General features: G+C 48.5%; 1 protein-coding gene across 2 annotated transcripts in view; it reads right to left on the reverse strand.

The window, feature by feature from the left end:
* The window catches only part of Cfap20 (cilia and flagella associated protein 20), a 64560-nt gene that overhangs the window by 6957 nt on the left and 41191 nt on the right, over positions 1–16412 (reverse strand). The window contains exon 8 of one of the 2 annotated variants that reach the window (XR_778830.3): positions 16103–16222. The exons of the other annotated variant lie outside the window; for it this stretch is intronic. The gene's annotated coding sequence lies outside the window, so the exon portion shown is untranslated. Of the gene's footprint in view, positions 1–16102; positions 16223–16412 lie in introns of those variants that run through there. 2 annotated transcript variants of the gene reach the window in all.

Genomic DNA, 16412 nt, shown 5'->3' on the forward strand with positions numbered 1-16412 from the left:
TTTTTTTTTTTTTTTTTTTTAGGCACCTTAGTTCCGCACCTTGTTCCTGCTTTCCTGACCAGAGCAGATTGCTTAAATTTTCTTAATGCAGTTCTGCTCGAGAGAGGAAATCAGGCCCCCATCCACCTGTGGCTTGGCCATAGTCAGAACAAGGGACAGTCAGAGGCCCATCTCTAGAAGGAGACACAGGGCTGTGAGCTTCTTCAGGCTGTGAGCCTGAGCCCCAGCGCATAACCAGGGCACTATGTTTGCCTAAAGGAGTCCAGCTGGGTCTCCAACCTTCGGAGTCTATCTGCCTTAGGAAGAGCTTGTCACCCAGGGCCAGCCCCTTTCAGGGGAGGCCGGACCCCTTGAGGCTTGGTTTCTTCCTTCCCAGCCCGCTTCTGACAGTAACCCCGCTCCGAGCCTGAGAACCCCACCCCATCTAGCCAGCGGGCAGCTCCCACCTAACCCTCAGCCCGTGCTTCCCTCCCTGTCTGTGGAGAGGCCTGGGCCTTCCTGACCAAGGACCAAAGGGAGCCCGCTAATGCCCTCCCCAAACACTGGCCTGGCATCACCTCTGCCCAGACTTTCCTTCTGTCAGCGGTGACCTACCTGCTCTTCCATGGGCCTCCTCCCACCCTCCCCATTCCTGCCACTGTCCTCAGAGGTCTTGGAGCTTGCCCAGCCTCAGGCTTCTGCTGCCTCTGTCCTGATCCTTGAGGAAGGGGGTTGGTTGGTGCCCAGACTGGTTTCCCCTCATGTGCCACACATGCCACGCTTGGGGGCTGCCTCCTCTCCAGCTCCCTGTTCTCCCTGGAGACTGCTGGGAATAGGCCAGCAGTTCGTCTCCCCATGCAGCCTGTGGAAGCCCTAAAGGAGACCACTGTGTCCTGGGAGAGCCCTCTTCCTGCCCGCACCCCCCCGAGAGGGTGAGCAGAGAGGCTCCCTTCTCTTCTCTTTCCCGAAGTCAGCAGGAGGCTGAGGCTGCTGTGGGAAATGGTACTGTATAGCCGGCTCCATCCCCCCTGCTTCCCTGCAGCCCTGTGCTAGTGGGCTGTGCCACTCAGGACCCCCAAGGCCACTAGGGCAGGAGGCTCTCCCCGCCTCTCATCACTTGGCCAAGTGTGGGTCCAGTGGCTCCCCCTAGTCACCACTTCTGCAAAACTGGAGAACCAGCAAGGGGTGGGGGTGGGGCCTGGTGTCCACCCCTATCTGTTTATTTCTGTAAATAATCTGCACTGATTAAATGTACAGCCGGCAAGTGTGGCCTTGTCTGTGAGAGGCCAGAAGGGGACGCGAGTGGCAGGGGTTCAAGTCCAAGCTAGGATGGGGCCACCTGCCCACCTATGAAGGAGACTTTGTTCTCAGGTCAGTGGGGCTCCTTCTGAATGGTCAGAGCTTGGGGGAGGAGGGAGGCAGCTTCCCTCACCAGACCACAAGAGGAAGCGGCAGGTCAGCCTGCTAGATGGGGCAGGGAAGAGTACAGAATTTATTTGCCATTTGTTGGTAATGAGAAAAGACCATGAAGCTTCCCCCATGCCCTCCAGTTCTAGGAGGGGTTGGAAGAGCTAAGCCAGGCCAGTGACCCAGACTGGGTTCTGGGCAGCCTGAGAGCTGTCTTGGAAAAGAGCCCACAGCTGGGCACAAAGAGAGTTGGGAAATGAGGCCACTTCAGTTCCAAGAGTTCCTCTGACCACACTCTGTTCAGGATGTGATGTGGGACACCAAGATCTACGTCTCATCTTGGAAGATGCAGAAAATCCCACCACAGGCCTGCTCGGGCTGCATATGGTGCCACCTCAGAAGCAGAGACCAAAGTGATGATATCCCTGTGCGTGGGTGGCAGTAGCTGGTGGCTGGGAGGACAGCCTTAGAACCACACCCATGTTCTTAACCACACCTATTAGCTGCTAGGCTGGGTCCCCTGGAATGCAAAGGTCAGCTAGGAGAAGGCCTGCTCCAATCACAGAGCAGGCTGGGCCCCCACAAGTCTTCCACAGGGTCCCACAATCTATTCTGCGCCCCAGTCCTCCCCGGTCCCCTCGATCCCACCCCTTCCTCTCTTTGTGTGGGAATTGTGTAGGAAGCTCTGGCGCTAGGAAGCCCACAGCTTCTCAGCTCATCTGGGAAGTGGCCTGTGAGCTCCCCCACCACGGGGCTTTGGCATCTTCTCAGCCTTCCTGCTGCAGATGCCCAGGGTCCCACCCAGGGTTGCCTTCTTCCCGTAGCCCTAGGGCCGTCCTGAGGCTGAGAGGTCCCCAGGCAGGTAGAGGGCAACGTGAGAGGGCGGAGAGGATGAGACCTCCCTCACTGCACTCTTCTCGGAGTCAAGGCCAGAGAAGGGACTTGGGCAGAGGCCTCAGCTCCTCAGGAAGCCGCCTGAGCCTTCCACCCCCAGCTCCCAGCTGCAACCCCAGAGAAACCCAGTGTCCAAAGGACAGGCTGTGGGAAGCGCCCTGTCTATCCTCTTGGGGATGGGGGAGAGAGGGATGCAACAGCTTGGCCACAGCCCACGGTTCCTGGGACCTTACCCTACCTCCTCCCCAGGATTAACAGAAGTCTCTGTCTTTAAACCTATGGGACTCCTTGTGGCCTCCATTCCCTCAACACCTTTTTTCCTTTACATTTTGCTAATTCCCAAGCAGGAAAATCAAAACATTAAAGATGGACAAGAAGAAAAACAGAAGTCAGCACGATTCTGCCGGTCAGTGTCAACAGTTTGGCATTTCTAGCCAGGCGTGGTGGTGTACCCTATAATCCCAGTACATTGGAGGCTGAGGCCTCAAGTCTAGTCCGAGCCTGGGCTACATAATGGGACCCTGCCTCAAAAAACCAAAAAAACAAAAATAACTTGGCATTTCCTTCCAACCTGTCTTCTCCACACTTGTGTAGCTTGGCGTTGCAGTGTAAAACATCCAGAGCTTGCACCCTAATCTGCAATACCAGCACTACAGTGGAGAGAGTGACCTGACCTAACTCAGGCTGTCTCATATGAATAGGGGCTGGGAGGCTGTCAGGCCTGGCACTGGGCACAGGCAAAGTGTGACTGCACCCTGCCAACTAGCATGTTCCCACTCACATTTTACTTGGGAGGAAAAGTGGGGCTCAGAGGAAGTGACTTGACCAAGGTCACACAGCAAGGGAAGCCTCATGCTGGGATCAGGGGGACTTGCTCAGCAGCCCAACCCCACCCTACCTGGTGCTGCAGGAGAATCAGACAGCAAGGAGGAGGCCCCTGTCCCCTGTTCCGTATATTCTGTGCATCCAGGACCCCAACAGAGCCTCCTTTCAGGCCAAGGCGGGGCTGAGCTGGCGGCTTCCTCCCCCTCTGACTTGGCAGAAAAGCCTTTTTGTTGTGGTGCACACAGAGGCCATTCTGCAGCTCACGGAAGCAATGGCCGCTTCCTGTCCATCCACAGCCGCCTAAGCCACAGAGGGACACTCAGTATAGGTCCACGAGGAGCAGGGCTTCCTGCCCCTGTGTCCTCCAGTCCTGTCTTGGGGGCCCCCGGGCTGCTGGGCTTTGTGTGCCCCTCCCCCACCCAGGAAACTACAGAAGGAGGTGGGGCTTCATCAGCTCTCAGCAAATGCAGGGCTTCTATCCTCAGCCCATTGCTCAGGACCCACAAACTGCTGGCAGAGATCCTGTCCCAAATGTACCCCAACTTCCCTCTATGCCTTTACTTCTGCTGTTCCCTCACCCTGGAAAACCCTTCCCTGCACATTTCATCCTGTTCCAACTTGCATAGACTCTTCAGGGTCCAGATTACAGCCTGGTTTTCCAGATTCCTGCCACCCTTCCTCATGGTGGCTGAGTTTCCTTAAACCAGCCTCTGACTTACCCAGCATGTCTGTTGGCTGTTATGGGGGGCTGGAGCCCAGGGATGTTCTACCACTGAGCTGCATCTCCAGCCCTTTAAGACAGTTTTGAGACAGAGTCTTGCTAAACTGTCCAGGCTGACTTGAATTTTTGATGCATTCCCGTATCGTGATTATTTCTGCGCCCTAAGCTCAGCACTCAGATACTGACCATGGTCCCGTCATTCACTGTCTGTCTTTGGAGGTCCCTGCACCTCTCAGAGTCCCCCTTGGTGCCCATTCACACATCTGTGCAACCTGACTGGACTCACTCCAAGAATTCTGGCCCCGGGGAGGACCTCGAGCACTGCCACCACAGTGCAGGAGGTGCTATTGCCTTGCTTCCTTTCCAAGAGTGTTTGTGGGGTGGGGTCAAAGGTCGACCAGCCCGAGGACAGGTGCCTGGGAGCAGGGACATTCCTGTCCTCCCTCTCCTCTCCCAGCTGCCAGCCCAGGCCTCACCCAAAGCCTCATCCAGCAACACCACCCCTGCTTCCCAGACCCTGGGCTCCAGGCCCCAGCTCGGGTTTCTTCTCCAAGTGCCCCACACCTCCTGCCCCCACATTTTTCACCCATCTCAGGCTTTGCCAGAAATAGCTTCTACCCTCCCCTTGGCTTAAAGCCAAGCCAACAGGCTCCTCCCAGACAAACAATACTGTCCCCACCCAGCCTGATCCCAGCAATCAACTGGAATCCTAAGAAACCTTTCGGGAGCCCCTGGAAAGGGAGGGGCAGACAGCGGCACTCCAGTCCTTTCCTCCATAAAATACCCAGCACCACCTAAAACCTGTACTCCCTGACCGGATGGATGCCCTTTCTAGTTGGGGACACTGAGGCCTAGAGCAGATGATGTGGCCACGGCCGCTGTGTTGTTTCTTCTGATCCTAGAAAAGGACTCTGTCTACCTCCCTAAGCCTGCCCATGTAGCACCACCCCGCTCTGTTCCCAGAGTTAAGGGCAGGGTGTGGTGAGGAATCCAGCTTTCCTGACCGGCTGTTCTGTGCCTTGTGGAGTAGTTTCCAAACCAGCTAACAGAGGGCAGCTCTGCTTGGCAGCCCCTGCCCCACCAATAGCCCCACATCATCCTGCAGGGATAGCACCCCGCCCACCTTGGATTATGGCAGAGGTGACACCATGCCCTTGGGGCTGGACAGGCTCTGTTACCCAGCACCAATGAGTATCTCAGTGCATGGTTTAGAAGTGAGCAGGAAACCCAGGTCTGGCCAATCAGGGGCTCTCTGACTTTTTATGGGTTCCCTGGAATTGTGAAACCCTGTCTGCTACAATTTCTGAGCTGCTGGGATGTGAACCCAGAGCCACTGAAGGACCTATTTCAGAATGAAGCCAGCAGAGGAAAACAGCTTGAAGAGACTGAGTCATTTGATCACCTGGATCCAGCCATGCCTGAAACTCAGGTGCTCCAGGCCGTTCAGTTACATATACCAATAAACTCCTTTTATTTCTTAAGTCAGGGGGTAAGTTGTTGGGTTTTATCTTTGTTTTGTCCTGAGCGTCCTACCGTACCTTCAATTCCAAACTTAGGCTTAGCTTAATGCAGTCTCCTTGGTCATGTGGAACTCAGTGTCTCATCAAACTTCAGAATCATGCAACACATCCCTTCTACTGGTGATTCCTGAGACTCAGGGCTCAGCCTGGGATCCATGGCACAACAGCACAGGACATGTGGGTCTTCACAAGAGCCCCTGGAAATCAAGCTGCCAGATGATGGCAGGGAGTGGGTACCAGCCTTTTCAGACTGCAAAAAATTCCAACATGGTCAGTCACCATAGACAACGAGGAATGGCCAAAGAGGCTGTGAAAATGCCAGCAATCTCTACCTTCCCACCACACAATATAAATCCTCTAGGCTTTTCTTTATGAGTAAATGTTGTAGTCAGAATCTACAAGAGAAGAGATTTAATACAGGACACACAATTCATAGGATTATTTTATAATAGTCACCCAGAAAGTCAAATGCAGAGGAGTGCAACAGATCTGTCCATGCACCAGAGACTCAAAGAACGCAGCCAAGGGCCTGGACCCCACAGCAATGTCCCACACAAGTCCAGCTGAGGCCTAGAGCCCACGGCAATGTCTCATGCAAGTCTGTGTGGAGGGTCTGTACCGGAAAGGCCCAAAGGCCAGTGGTGAAAGCTAGGAAGCCTGCACCAGTGGGGTAAAGGTTTGGTGCCACCAGGCTGAGGGATCTGCGTTGGAGCCAGGAAGTGATGCTCAAGGTGAAGATCAGAGGTCCCATGACAAGAACAGCAGGCATCCCCACTGATAGCAAGGACCCAAGCTCCAAAGACAAGGACGAGAATAGCCAAGTTCACATCAGGAAAACCAGCCATAGCAAGCTTCTCCAGGAAAATCAACAGCACAAAATCTTCCCTCCAGTTCTCTCTGTATGCCATTGGCAACAACCCTAATGTGGGTCTTCCATACCCAGAACCACGCTGACTCAGTTCAGCTGGGTGTGCCAAGGGGACCATTAGTTAATCCACCACAGTATATATTAACATTTTACTTCTAAAATAAATTCTATCTTATCCCATTTCCCTCCCCTCAAACTCCCTTCCCTCCTATGTACATAGCTTTGTTTCCATTTTTTCCATTTTCACTTTTTTTCTTGTCCCTTTTCTCCCTTGTTTCCCTTCCCATTTGAACGCTTTCTTCCCATTTCCCAACATCCATTATACATTTCAGTCCTTATTTCCACTTTCGACTTCCTACACCAGAAAAACAATGTGGTATTTAAGCATGTGTGTCCAATTTATTTCACTTAAGAGTATGGTCTCAAGGTCCATCCATTTAGCTGAAAATGTCTGAAGCTCATCTTTGTGGCAGAGTAGTACTCCATTGTATTAAAACACACACACACACACACACACACACACACACACACACACACTTCTTTATCCACTTATCAGATGATGGGCATTTAGGCTGTTTCCAAGATTTAGCTATTACAAACTGTGCTGCTATATACATGGGTGTGCACATATTGCTGTGGTGTGCTTTTAATTCTTTCAGGAAGATACCAAGAACAGGTATAGCGGGGTCAAATGGAACCTCTATTCCTAGTTCTTTGAGAAATCTCCACACTGATGTCCACAGTGGTTGCACCAGTCTTCACTCCCACCAACAGTGGAGAAGGGTTCCTCCCCACCCCCGCCTCCAGCATTTGTTATTGGTTGATTTCTTGATAACAGCCATTTTTTTCTGGCATGAGATGGAATCTCAGCGTTGTCTTAAGTTGCATTTCACAAATGAACAGTGATGTTGAACAGTTTTTCATATATTTATTTCCCATTTCAAATTCTTCATCTGAGAAGAGTCTTTTTATTTCAGATGACCATTTTTGCATTGGGTCTTTAAATTTGGGGGATCTGATGTTCTTGAGTTATTTATATGTTCTAGATAATAGTCCTTTATTAGAATAACTGGTAACATTTTATTCCCATGCTGTGGGTTGTCTCTTCACTATTGGTGGTTTCTCTTGCTGTGCAAAAGCTTTTTAATAAGATAAAGTCCCGGTTGTTCTTTTGCCAGTATCATGCTGGTCTTGGTACCGGGATTGAACTCAGATCCTTGCACTTGTGAGGCAGGCCACCGAACTACTGAGCTAAATCCCCGGCCCTTTCTTTTTTACTTTGCTGCTTAAATTTTTCTGTCAACATATACTCATTGTGCAAATTAATGAGTTTCACTGTGACATTGCCATCCACGCATATATTGTGCTCTAATCATGTCCAACTTTCCTTCTATCTTCCTTTCTCTCCCCAGCCCTCTTCCTCTTCCCCTTCCCTAGTAGTTTCTTTTTTACTTTTAGGTCATCTTTCCTTTTACTTTTTAAATTTCTACATATGAGAGAAAATATATGATACTTGTCCTTGTGTCTGGCTTATATTGCTTAACATAATGTTCTTGAGTTCCATCCATTTCCCTGCAGAAGACATGACTTCATGCTTCTTTATGGCTCGATAATACTCCCTGTATATATACACCATAGTTTCTCTCCTCATTCATCTTGCAACAGGTATCTCGACTGATTCCACAGCTTAGCTATTGTGAACAGTGCCACGGCTATTCTTTGAATTTTTATGAGCATGCATTATACGCATATAATGATAAGTGATTAGCAGTCTAAACCTTTTTCTGTGTCAAGAGATCATTTCTTTCAACATTTTTATGGATGTCATCCATGGATACCCCAGAATTTCCTCAATCCATAGCAGGACAGTTATAGATAATATTTGGAAATGTCTGTACTCATCACAAACCATTCTCAAGGGCTCACACTGTACCTCCACAAGATTTTTCTGTTTGCACTTCACAACAGAGAATCCGAAGACTCAGACAGGTAGAGGAACTTGTCCAGGCTCACACAACCTGTGGAATCAAGCTCATAACTGTGTCCTACACCAAAGCTCACTCTGTTAACATCTGCGTCAGTCGACTTCCCATCAGTGTAACAACATACTGGAGGGAATTAACTTACAAAGAGAAAAGATTGGTTTTAGCTCACTGTTTTGAGGTTCCATCCATGACTGACTGGCCCCATTGCTTTGGATCTGTAGTGGAGCAGCACATCATGGTGGGTGGGTGTGTAGTGGAGCAAAACTGCTCACCTCACTGGAAAGTAATAAGCAAGAGGGGCAAAGGAAGCAATGGGGTCCCATAGAACCCTTCAAGGGTTACACCCAACTAAGAGGGTCCATCACCTCCCAACAGTATCAGAGCACACTTACTCAATATTTAATGAACCATAACCATAAACCATACTCAATATTTAATGAACGTCTACTGGCATCAGGGTGTCTGTCAGGCCAGGGAACCAGGTATTCCAGGAGAGAGAACAGCAAGCACAATGAGGCTGGCCCAGGACTGGCATTTTTGAGGACAGAAAGGAGACAAAGGAATGGTAAAAGGGCAAAGAGAGAGAAAGAGGAGCTGGACCACTCACACAGTAAGGAGCTGGATTTCTTCTGTGCCTGATGAGAATCCTCTGGGGTAGTTTAAAGACTGAGAAGATGACATTTATGATTTATGATTTTAAGAATATTTCTCTGGCTATTGTGTGTTTTGCTAAGCTACTTTTGCAAATACGAGTGATTCCTGCCTTCAGAGAAAGTCAGAAAAATGGAATTGCAGCCAGTATACTAAGGCTCCTATCATACAGGGACAAGTTACCCTCCCAGGACCTGTGGCTGACTGTCCACCCCCACACTGCCATCACTAGGCATGTGATCATCTTCATCAATACAATTGGTGAGACCAGTGATGTTTTGTTAGTTTCGTTTACAGTTCTCTGATTGCCATCTAGTTGGAATGTTTTTTCATGGATTAGTTGCTAGCCCTTTGGTTTGTTCTCTTAAGGGGGAAGGGATAACTGCCTAATGATCATTTTTCTTTTGGGGTGTTTCTTCTGCTGATTCATAGGAACTCTTTTAGAAAGGTGTTACCTCAAGTTTGTCATTTACAGATAGGTAAATTGAGGCAAGACAATAATGAGTACTAGCCCTGTTCAGTTCTCTAGAGCCATGCTGGTTCCAGAAGGAGCATCTGCCAACCTCATTTATTATGGAGAGAGATCCCCTCTTCCTACAAGGCCCCTCCTGGTATTCATAAAGTTCTTTCCTGGGTCCGCCCCCAATTCCTTTCCAAAGCCTCTTTCTGGTCTTCCAATGGAGGAAAAAACATCGTGCAGACAACTGTCTCTGCCTGCAGAAGTCACCATGGAGGAGCGGGGCCCAACACACGGAGCTTTGTTCCTGGGGTGGGGGTGGGGCTGTTTCTCCCTCATCCGCAGCTACCAGGCAAGGTCACAGAATTCGGTGAGGAGGCTTGGTGCACGCACACCCCAAGCCAGTGATCTGTTCTAGCGGTATAGGCTGCAGAAGCAAACCTCCACATTCACGGAGCAGAGGGGTGAATCAGCAGAAGTCCTGGTTGAGTGCTGTGGACTTCAGTGTGCAAACACCAGGCTGTGCTTACTGTGGTGGCATCAGAATTTCAGCCTATCCAGCTCCCACCTTCCCATCTCTCGGATACACACCTTAATCTCCTCTGGGGAGTCACCCTCCCAAACTCAGAGTTCCTAAATTACAGAAAGCCCTCACATCCAGGGACAGATGGGATCCAGATGGGGGACTCAGACCTCTACCCCAACTCCATGTCTACCAGTGACCGGCAGTGGGATAAGCCATCTCTTGCTTTTGTCACAAATGGAGGTAGTTTGTCTTAAAATGAGCATCACAGAGCAACTAGACAGACAGATGATTTTATGTGAGCCCCTAGATGCAGCCAGACCCGAAGTCAGCACCCCTTAGTCTTTTGTAAGTGCCAATAAATATCCTCTCTTTGGTCAGTCTAGTTTGAAATGGAATTTCTGTGACTTTCAACTGATATTTATCTATCCATCTGTCACTTAATCAGGTCCTTTCATTTCATCACCAAAGTCTGATACTCAAGGAAGGGAACAGACTTGTCCCAGGTCACACAACAAGTTAGCACCAGAGCTAGGACTCTGGAAGGCCAGACATTCCTGTCCCCAGACAATTGTCCTTCTCACTGGGATCTGCTGGCTTATGAAATAAACAATCCCAGTCACTCTCCCTCAAATCCATGTGAATTTACAAGTTAACAAACAGTTGTGCAAACCCTAGGTCTTGATCAATTTCATAAATGAATCAGGCAGAGTTTGGGAAGCAGTACTAAGTATTTCAAGCCAGTTATGGTAGCATATATTTGTGATCCCAGTGACTCAGGAGGCTGAAGCAGGAGGACTGCAGGTTCAAGCCTAGCCTGGGCAATAGCTAGATCCAGTACCCACCCACCAAAGGCACTGTGTGTAGCTCAGTAATAAAGCACTTGCTTAGCATGTGCGAGGCCCTGAGTTTATCCTGAGTGTTAGGAAAAAAATCCAACTTTTTCCAAGACATGGAGAAAGAAAGCCTTGAGCACAAAAATGTTTGTTTAGCTTTATTTGCAAGGGGAGTAACTGGTAACAGACAAATAGGGGAACAGTGGTTTAAAAAGATGTGCCATTACTCTTTGAGGAAATACACAATTTTTTTTTTTTTTGTACTGAGGATTGAACTTGGGTCCTTGCGCTTGCAAAGCAGGTGGCAGAACCACTAAGCTAAATCCTCAGCCTGGAAAAATATAATTTTGAGATGGTGTTCTGGAAATAGTTCAAACAGTAATGTGAAGATGGATTTGATAAAACTTTAAGCAAAAAAAAAAAAACAGGAGAGAAGTTGAACAAAGATGATTCTGAAAGTGCAAATGAAGAATCAGGAAGAAAAATTCCAGCAGCATTAGGTTTTTTTACAGTGCAGCAGGATAATGGGTAGCTTTTTCTTCTCTCTTTGATCTTAATGTACTTTTGCTATTTTTACTATGGAAAAGGTTTCATCGGGGTTTTTTGTTTTTGTTTTTGATGCTGAACATTAAATTCAGGGCCTCAAGCAGGGGAATGGGGAAAAAAATAAGAACCAAGATATATACATGTACAAGTATAAATTCCCAATGATGAATGTCATCATATTGTATACCTAAAATGTACCAATAAACTTAATGGAAAAAAAAGTACCCAAAGCCTCATGTATGCTGTAAACCTGTGTTTTACCCCAGTCCTACTTATTTTATTTTAAATTTTTATTTGCTTATGCAGTACTAGGCATTGAACCTATAACCTTCACACTGAGTTACATCTCCAGCACTTTGGTTTCTTTATTTGTTTGTTTTTTGAGACAGAGTCTCGCTAAATTGCTAAATTGGACAGGGTGGGTACAAACTCAATTCTCCTGCCTCAGCCTCCCAGAGTGCTGGAATTATAGGTGTGCACTACTATACCTGGCTTGTTTTGTTTTTTAACATTATCTATCATTAGGCTTTCATGGAAATATATAAGGAGAAATATGTTTTGATTCTTTCATGGAATAAAACAGCATAAATACTTTGATATGCGGTGGTACCTCAGTTCACAAATGCTTTTGTCTGAAAATAATTAGGTTCACAAACAGAGCGTTTGGCAAAATTTCATTTTTGTTTGCAAACTGCATCTGGTGACAAGCAAATCAAGCCATCCTTCCCACACAAATACAAATGTAGCCATCTATTCCAAAATCATAAAACAAATTAAGTTCATGAATGGAGGTACCACTGCCTAAGTCAAAATAAAATAAAACAATAAGTACAATAAGCACAGATATAGCTGAGGACTAAAGTTCCCAGGGTGGCCAACCTACGCTTCAGGTGATTCATCACATGAGGTTCTTTGGTGGGGAGAAGGATGCTACGGTTTTATTGTCCTTGGCAAAACTCATACTGAATTTTTTTTTCTTTTCTTTTTCTTTTGGCGGTACCAGGGATCAAACTCAAAACCTTATGCTTGTGAGTCAGGCAGCAGCACCACTGAGCTAAATCCAGGCTGCCCCCCACCCCACTTTTTTGTACCGGGGATTGAACTCAGGACCTTGCACTTATGAGGCAGGCACGGTGCCACTGAGCTAAATCCCCGGCCCGCATACTGAAGTTTAATCAGCACCAGTAACAGTATTAAGAGATGGAACCTTGGGCCAGGGATTTAGCTCAGTGGTTCAGCTGCCTGCCTCTCAAACACAAGGACTCGAGTTGATCCCCAGTACCAAAAAACAAACAAATAAACAAAAAGAGGTGGAACCTTTAAGAACAGATTTGTGCCACTATCTCCGGAGTGGGTTAACTATGGAGAGAGTAGGTTCCCAGTAAAAAGGGTGAGCATGCTGGGCATGGTGGCGCACGCCTATAATCCCAGCACTTGGGAGGCTGAGGCAGGAGGATTACTGTGAGTTTGAGACCAGTGTTCGAGACCAGCCTGGGCTACATAGTGAGATCCAGGTCAGTCTCAACTACATAGTGAGACCCTGTCTCAAAAAAACCAAAAAAAAAGGTGAGCGCTTCCTGATTCTGCATCTCCCAATGATCGCTTGCCCTACCACCATGTTCTACCACAGCACGAAGGCCCTCACCTGATATGCGAATTTGGACGCTCCAGCCTCCACAACCATGGGCAGCCAATAGACTTCTATTGTTTATAAATTACCTGCTCTGTGGTAATTAGACTGTGCTTGTTAGAGCAGCAGAACACAGACTAAGAAGGACTAGAGAAAGGCTACATGGTTTGTGACTGAGTTCTATAGAATGGCAGGATCTGGAAAAATAAAGCAAAGTCAAGTCTGGCAGGAGGAAGGCACAAGTCAGTCACAGAAGCAGGGATGATGGGGGATCTGAGGCCTGGCAGTCACAAAGCACCCACTCTGTAGTAGATGGCAGAGACAGTCTGGGAACATGAAGTTAGACCAAGGAACTGGGGGGTCTTCAAGGCAGCCCTCAGGCCACTCCTATCTCCCTTTCCATAAGGGTTCAGTCCAGCCTCATTGTGCTCATTTCCCCCAAATTCCCAAGGAGAGCAATCAGGAGGGAGACAATCCCAGGGTGCTGCAGGATGGGCCAAGTAAGGATCAAGCAGGGCCTTTCAGGGCATCTGCTTCATTTTCTGGTTGGTAAACCTGAGGCCTAAAAGAAGCCCATGACTTGCCTAGTGTCACACAGAGAGTTGGTGGCAGAGTTAGACTCAGGCATGGTCTCAGAACAGCAAAGGAGAGTTATTCACATCCCTTTATCACTCGTGTGCAATACATGGGCAAAGCTCTGTATCTGAAGTGCAGATATTACAGAGCAGGCAAAGGTTCGGGTCCCTCTCATTCCTTCAAAGTAACTTCTTTCAGTTCCTTACTCATCATTCCAGAACATGCCTGTGCACTTATATGTCATACATATGCATATATTCATAACATGTACAGTATTTGTTCTGTGACTGATCCAACATAAATACCATCTTCCCACCCCACCTCCCAGTAATGTGGACTGAACCCAGGGCCTCACACTTGCTAGGCAAGCACTCAAACTAAGCAACACCCCCAGACCCTGTTTATTTTTAGAGACAGGGTCTCCCTAAATTGCCCAAGCTGGCCTCAAGCCACCACCCTCCTGCCTTACCCTCCTGAGTAGCTGGGATTACAGGTACATGCCGTAGCACCGAGTTTAAAATCTACCTCTACCTGTTACCTACTACCTATTTGAGTGGCAAAGATTACCAGGGATAAAGGGAACAGCAGTTCCCCTCTCCTCTCTGAGTACACAGGCAGGCCTCTCCACCTCCTTTGTACTTAGGTGGGGCCAAATAACTTGGTCTGGCCCTAGGGCTGTAAGCGGAAGTGATAAAGGTCACCTGCTGTGAGGGGCAATTAAAAGGCAGGTGGGTTTCCGCCCTCTTGCTGCTCCCTATATGTATACAACCCCCCCAACCCCCCAACCCCATCCTCAATCCCAGGCCCCTTGTTGACGTGGGGGGGATTACCAGTATGAAACAGAAGACACTGTCTCCGCTAGAGTCCCCATCTATGGAGTAGAGGACCCAAACCTACGCTAGACACACAGACTGATCAAGTAAAGCTGTGTGTTACATCACACAGATTTCAGGGGTAAGTGGTTTCTGCAGCTTAACATCGCTTACCCTGACTGGCACTGCACAGGTGTATCGCTTCCAACAAATCCCTCCACTGACTGGCACCCCTATGAAGTCCGTTTCTGCACATGCCTCCTCACACATTCTCAAGGGCACTTCTCTGCAGGTTTCCCATACGCCTCTCTACTGGCATTTCTGCTCTGCTCCTCTGCCTTTCCAGCCTGGCTGGCCCTAAAGGGCTACATTTCCTAGCAGCTGCCCTTGCCCTCTGCTTCCGGCTGGGTCCCACCAGTGGGAGACGCTGGCAGGAGGCTAGAAGGCTGGACGAGGGAGACACAGGGCCTGCTTCTACTTCTGCCTGCATCAGTATACAGCCTGGCAGCGGAGGCGGCTTCCTCAAACACACTCCAAGCAGACTCTCACCCATAGCTGGCCAAGCTCCCACTCGGCTCTGCTAAATCCTTTCCCGCCCCTTGCCCTCTAGTCCCAAGGTGGCAGTTGTGCCCCACTGTGTTGTTCTGCTCCCCGACATCCCTGTTAGGGTGTAGCAATGCCAACCACAACTCTGTAAGTCATGAAAACTACTTTTGGGCCCATCTGGAGTGAATTCTGTATCCTGATATCATTGAAAAGAAGATGAAACTTTCACAGTCATGGAAATGTGTTGTCTACATTAATGCCTGCTTCCAAACTGCCCTTCCAGGCCAATAGGTGGCCCTGCGATGAGAGGGGGGACATGAGCTTCCCCCGCGGGGCCAAAGGTGCAATCCTGGCTCACAGGGCATGTCCTGGCCGGTCAACAGTCCTCACATTGAGGCTCTCAGGGCCACCTCTAGCTGCACGTATGCTCACAGAAAGGGCCCAGGTCACTGCCAGCCACTGCCAACTCAGACCAGCCTGGGTCACCTTCCCCTGTCCTGCTCAGGGGCAGGACAAAAACCTGACAAGCATGTTTTCACCAACCTGAGAGTTTCAGTCCCTCTCTGGAGACTGTTTGTGTTTCGGGTCAAACAACCACAGGGCGGCCCCACCCACCACTTTCTTCTGCCAAGTTAACATTCCCCAGGCTGGTAGGCCTCCAAGAAGCAGGCAGTTCCTGCCCCGGGCTGCCCAGTGGGGATCTCCTTTTCCTATCCCAGGCACTCCACACACAGCCTGTTACATTTCAACCATTCAACATAATGCAGCAAATGGGAACGCTGCCTTCGTGACAGGGAGCAGAGACTCAGCAAGCGCTCAAGGCCCCAGCTTCCCAAGGTCACACAACAAAGTAGGGCCCAGGGTAACACGAAAGCTGACTACCATCGCCTAATACATGCCCAATACACCAACTCAGCCACTGGACAGGGACGGGGCCTTCTCGAATTCACCAAGTACTGACATTGAAGAGCACTCGCTTCGAGCCCACTGCTGGCTTCTACAAAGTGTTCATCCATTTGTGTATTATCTATAGTTGCCTTCTGCTACAGGGGCAGAATTTACTTACAACAGAGACCATGTGGTCCCAAGCCTGAAAATTTTACTATCTTTATAGAAAAGGTTTACAGAGGAGTCACATTATGACTTTCTAGACACTTTTATATTCATAAGCCCCTTTCTCATTTAAAAAATTGATATGCATTTATAATTTTAAAATTGTGCACATATAATTTATATAGAAATACATTTTTAATTTTTATAACTGTTGTTGATCTAAAAAGAAACATAGCCAATTCTGGATTGTATTCTTATTTATTTACTGATTTTAAAAAATTGTTGGAACACTCGATGGGCCCTGGAAATGCTGTGAGCTGTTGGCACTGCGCCTGGTGCAGAAGTCGGTCCTGAGTTTGCTATAAGTGGGTTCTTCCATTGCTAAGGGTAGACCTGGAAAGAGACACCCTCTTGATTAGCTCCTCCCCTTGGTCCTTTCACCCCAGCAGGGAGACAGGATGAAGTTCTAACAGCTTTGAAAGGAAACAGAAAGGGCTCAGACAAAATGACCGGACATATTTCTTGGCAAGAAAATTACTATTCATTTTACAACTCCCCAATTTTTCAACTTTTTATTATTATT

The sequence above is a fragment of the Fukomys damarensis genome, unplaced genomic scaffold (genome assembly GCF_012274545.1).
Source record: "Fukomys damarensis isolate Sample0158 unplaced genomic scaffold, DMR_v1.0_HiC HiC_scaffold_32, whole genome shotgun sequence".
Lineage (NCBI taxonomy): Eukaryota > Metazoa > Chordata > Mammalia > Rodentia > Bathyergidae > Fukomys > Fukomys damarensis.